Source organism: Pelobates fuscus, chromosome 11 (assembly GCF_036172605.1).
Source record: "Pelobates fuscus isolate aPelFus1 chromosome 11, aPelFus1.pri, whole genome shotgun sequence".
NCBI lineage: Eukaryota > Metazoa > Chordata > Amphibia > Anura > Pelobatidae > Pelobates > Pelobates fuscus.
The window spans coordinates 51,403,364-51,409,363 of NC_086327.1; positions in this window are offsets into that span (position 1 = coordinate 51,403,364).

The window sequence follows — 6,000 nt, forward strand, 5'->3', positions numbered from 1 at the left end:
TGTGAGACATGGTTCATGTCTATAGTCACCAAAAGACTGCCGGGGCATGATCTGTACACAAAAACTGCTTCATTAAGCTAAAAAAGTTTTAATGACTATAATATCCAAGAGTATAGGATTCTTTATAGTTAGAAAAGTTAAGATGTAGAATTCTCTACCTAAAGGGGTTCTTTGATCAGACATTTTTTTTTAAAAAAGGCTTAGATGATTTTCTTTGCAAAAACAAAATATTAAACGATATTCTTGATATCAATGCAAACAGGTTGTTGATCCAATAAGAAATAAGATTGCCTTTATTGAGTGAAGAAGGATATTTTCCCCTTTCTGTTGCATAATTAGAATAGGCTAAAAGGCTAAAAAAAATATGTTTATATTTTTTTTTGCCTCTTTTGGGATCGACAGCATAAAAGAGTCGGTTTCAAGGTAGAACTTGATGGACTTAAGTCTTTTTTTCAACCTAGACTACTATTTATCTATATACCTATGTATATATTTTGCAGTACACTGATACAAGCATTTACACGCCATTTGTCTTACAGATCAAAGGGGAAATGTAACCAAAAGAGATGGGCCAGAAAAAAAACTCTATTTATAAATAATATTTTTAATAAATATATGATATATAATTTTTTTATTGCGCTTCCTTCCCCCCCCCTTTATTGCTCACTTCTCACTTTATCTGTGAGTTGATTTAATTATTGATTCAATGACTGTCCCCTAGCAATCAATATCATTTTCCATCAATCATCTATTTTTTTATGATGCCATGATCAGATTCCAGATTCATGAACCAAAACACACATGCTAAGCCATTGCATGTTTCATTTTTGGGTACATTTTAATTTGGAATTCGGCATTTCGACCGATCACCCAATTGGTCCAAATTCTGTGAATTGCAGTTTTGACCAAAATAAATCTCCAAGTCTACCAAAAGGGGTCATTCTAGAAAATGCAGTATGAGGTATTATTAGATACTTATCAGACAGTTCAACACATTTTCATTATTTTAGGATTTTTTTTCTTTTATATTTCATTAATTCTTTAAAGCTGATGGTTCATGAGGTCTTGTTTCCTCTTCCAGCAAGAAATAATCAGGGGAAGCAAGAAGATATTCTGAAACTTTGCAAAGTACAATTTTTGGGAATACTCATAATTCAGCATCTTATTGTATCTAAACATTGATAACACAGTGAACACGAAACTTTATTTTTTAAAACCAGGGCAGCATTTAGACTAACAAACCTCAAGGAAGGTCCAATCAACTTCTCGAAGATGACATCAAACAACACATTGGCTATATACTTTCCATGTTGCACTATCTTCACGACACATTCTAAAGTGTTGGGTTAATAACTATAGCAAAACTTGTAGACTGAATTTATTGAATTCGTTGCTGTGATTTTCACAGGGACCCAGGAGATATGGCTTGCATTTGTTCATCCTATATCCTTTCATCCATGGAAGACATTTTGTTTCTGCCGTGAGCAGACTATGATAGTGACTAAATAGCACTGAAATGTATGTAGATTGTTGATATATATCAATGCAATGCAAGAAATGTAACACAAGAAATAGTGATTAAATAATGAACTGTCCGGAAATCATTACCAGTGATAGGTTAGCTAATAAAAAATATACTGTATTGAAAACTTAAAGCTTAAGCTGGTAAAGACTTCTGGATAGATCATTATCGATAAGATAATGTTCTCCTTACTAATTAAGGATATTATATTTTTGCAATAGTTTAGATTTCAGCTGTGCTTTCATATCATGTCATTTGTTAAATGATTTAAATGTGGGGATATTCAAAATATTGCCTACACAAAATGAGAAAAATTTGTATATTATGCGTTCTAACAGACCAAACAGATTGCTTAGTTTTCATTGCAATGTAATGTTGACCCTATTATTAACCTTTTCATTTGTTTTACGCTAATATTGTTTTTCTCTGCATTCCTTTTTTTTTTTTTTTTTTTAATAAGGTGATGATAGGGCTAAAAATTCAAAATGAATTAAAGCCATTAACAGTTAGATGCAAAGATTATATTAAAAAAAAGGCAAAGATGGATAGCATTTGGCTATTAAGCAGTGGTGACTTAATTTTCTCGTGTTTAGCTGGTCAAAAGTATGTCCATAGCAACTGTAGTGAAAACTAGACATCAATGATATTGAGAAATAGGTTGGTTAATTTAAAGTGAATGAACACCTAATATAACAGTAGAAAACAATGAGCAGGGTGCAGAAATGAACACCTTTATTACAATTATCTTGCATGCCATTCCTTACGAAACATCTCTGCCACCCATGTAATTATATGTGCAAACTTAGAATCAAGGTGTATGAATGTAATTGACTGAAGGGTTTACCATTCATTGTCAGAGGAGAGAACGATGCAATTGTGACCCTCTCTGGCACTGAAAGTGTAAATTGCTGTGACTGGTGCCTTTACAAATTAAACCAGTTAGATATTTTACATTAATTGTATCTGTGAAAGTTACAAAATTATCAGAATTTTGTATTGCCATATTGAGATACTGTAGCATGTGTCTGCAATGACAGAAAGCCTGTCTCACACACACACAAACACACACAAAATATGACTGTACATTTATTCTCAATCTTGGAACATCTAATAAAGACAATTTCTGTACTTTTATCCTAAGGCGACAAGACTCTGGTTTAGTACGCCTGGTGCATATGAAACAGTCTTCTCTCAGTAAAAGCAATCTGATTCTCGTTTGCTTAATAAACAAACAGCATTCTTTACCAAGTGTGTATGATTCTACATAGAGTACTGCTGTCTTATAAAGCAAGGTTTGTGCTTGGAAAAAAACAAAACATTACTAAAAATATTTATATCACAAAAATAGTGTGCACTCACAGGTCTTGGTGAACATGGTTTAAATTGTGTTATATGTTCAAAAAAACATGTGGATTGACAATTTAACCATTCAACCTGCATAGGTGAAAACATCAATCCACATGTTATTATAACACTCAATACCATTAACCCCACGTTTGTTAACATGTGTGAGTACATGCTGTTTTTGTTATATATGTGCCTTGTGGTCAGCACCCAGGCAAGAATTTATTTTTTAACTGTTTCAGATAGATAATTTTTACTCGAAAACCTAACACTGATGGTTAGTGATGTATTAAAAAATGTTTGTCATTAATGAACACACTACTTATAAAAACTCTTTACACTTATGAGACCACTGTTTGTAAAAATGTGTTGCATGTAAGGCTTTTTTTTATCTATAAGTGGTATATATTTATTTTAGATTAAATCACGATACTGCTTCTAAAAAAGCACGTCTTCAGATTTACAATAGCATGGTTTTAAATCCCATTACATCTTGGACTTTTATCATCGTTTGTAACTTTTGCATTTATAACAAAAACAAAATTGTACTCCTGGAAGATTTTCCCACAAAATATGTATGCAAGATTATCAGTTTCTCCCATTGTTAACCTAACTTTACTTTTCGCATGGTGGATCACTTTGAACAATTAATATGAAATAGAGTTCTAAAGACGTCACAATGTAGAGTGAAGGCAAAAAAATATTTATTGGAGTTCAAAAAGGACAAAAAAAAAAAAGATAAGTTTCGGACTAGAGGCCTTAATCATAGGCCAAAACGTTGTATCTTTTTTTTGGCCTTTTTGAACTCCAATAAATCTTTTTTTTGCCTTCATCCTACATTATGATACCTGTGGAACTGTATTTATTGTTGTTTCTGGTGGGCTAAGGACCCCCCTCCACAGAGCGTCTATGTAAACTTACTTGTGTGCGGCACTCCTTTGACTTTATGCATGAGAACTTGATATGTTGGAACAATCTTCTTAAACACTTTTTTTCTACAGATGAAAACTATTAAGTTTGACGAGCTTATGACTTTGCTTATCATATATATTGCTGGCAAAAAAAAAGGAAAGTAAAAAGTGGAAACATGTTTCAGATACTGGATAACAGAGTCAGATCAGAAATTGTAGTAGAGAATCACTATGACTGAGCTAGAACAAGGACGTACTTACTATATTGACTATGAATGCTTAAGGAGTGGAGATATTGACACTTATAAATGAATGTGCTGGAAGCTGGTCATAATTGACAGTACTAGATGGCAGGATTTGGCTGTGAGTAATTACTGACAATAAAACATGACTTTAAAAACCTAGAAAAAAATGACAAAGACTAGCTAGAAGTATAATGAAGATTATCACTAAAGGGTTATCACTAAATACCTGATTGTCTGGATGGAGACAATCCAGTAAAAATGACAGACTTCTGACCACAACGGCAAAGTGTAAGTGAATCCTTCAAGCACAAAGTATAAATATAAGATTAACAGATACTTATGTATATGGATGGATGGTTGGCAGGGTAATCTTTACACAATCTAAAAAACAACAATAACACAAAACATAGTGAGTACTGTATTGATCAGAATTAGTGGATGTGGGTAAATAGTACAACTCACAGATTTCAGAGCCGTGCCAGGCTCTGTATATGAAGCCCAAAGGTGCCTATACAGGCTAGACTCGAATTCCCATGGACCACTGGAACCAGATGGATCACGGAAGCAGATAGAGTCTCAGCAGCAGATTAAGGTATAACAATGAAATTTATTAAAACAAAAATATAAAATATAAAAGATAAAGGAATCTTCCAGGAATAGAATGTTGAGGCATCGCTGCAATACCCCCTCACTGCCGAGGGCCACTGGAGAACACTGGGTGATCGCTCCCCCCACGTGGAGCCCAGCAGTGAGACAGAGCATCGTAAGCCTTCAGGCAGGCTTCCGATGCTCAGCTTGTACTGAGTGCCTCGAGTAAATAAAAAATAAATAAATACATTTTTAAATAATTAACCGTCTACCCTCCCTCTTCCTCCTCATGTACTTACCAATCGCCGGCGATCGTCTTCTGCTTAGGAGGGACTCTCTGGATTGAGCCCAGAGAGTCCCCCCTCTGCTCTAAAAGAGTGGTCACATGGCCCCAATAGGTGTTCACAGTACTGCCTGCTGGTGAAAAACGTTTTTTAAAAAGTTGAAAAAAGTAAAAAAAATAAAGAAATAAAAGGTAATAAAGAATATATATATATATATATATATATATATATGTGTGTGTGTGTGTATATATATATATATATATATATATATATATATATATATATACACACACACATACATTATATCTATATAATATATATATATATCTTATATATAACATCATACTAAGTGTATTTTTTATTAATACATATATTAATGTAAACATACACTTATAGTAAAATTACACATGTATATATATATAACATATATAACAACTATGTATATTATATACATATATATATATAAAATGAAAAAATAAATAATAAAAAATAAATAAACTGTAAAAATAATTAAAAAATAAATCAATATACATAGATATATATATATATAGAATTTTATTCTAACTGTATTTTTATATTAATATATGTATATATATATATATATATTAAATTATATATATATATATATATATATATATATATATATATATATATATCTATGTATATACCCTTAACAATCGTGGACGTACTATGTACATCCGATAAAAAAATGGTAGTTAACCCCTTAAGGACCAAACTTCTGGAATAAAAGGGAATCATGACATGTCACACGTGTCATGTGTCCTTAAGAGGTTAAGGGGTTAAGGACCACGGACGTACCTAGTACGACTGCAGCAAATAGGAGCCCTGGACTCACCCAAAAAAATGCAAAAAACCCCAAATAAAAATGCTAACTTTGGCCAGCGTTTGTGACTAAGCGGCTACTACAAAAGACTGGACATACCCCATTTTGAATACCGTGGATTGCCTACGTTTACAAATGGTATGCCATGATGGGGTTAATTTTCATTCCTTGGCTGCTATACTGTCTTAAAGGCAACATAAAAAAAATCACCAATTATTTTAGGTTTTTTTTTAAATTTGGCATAGATTGGTGGTAAGATGGT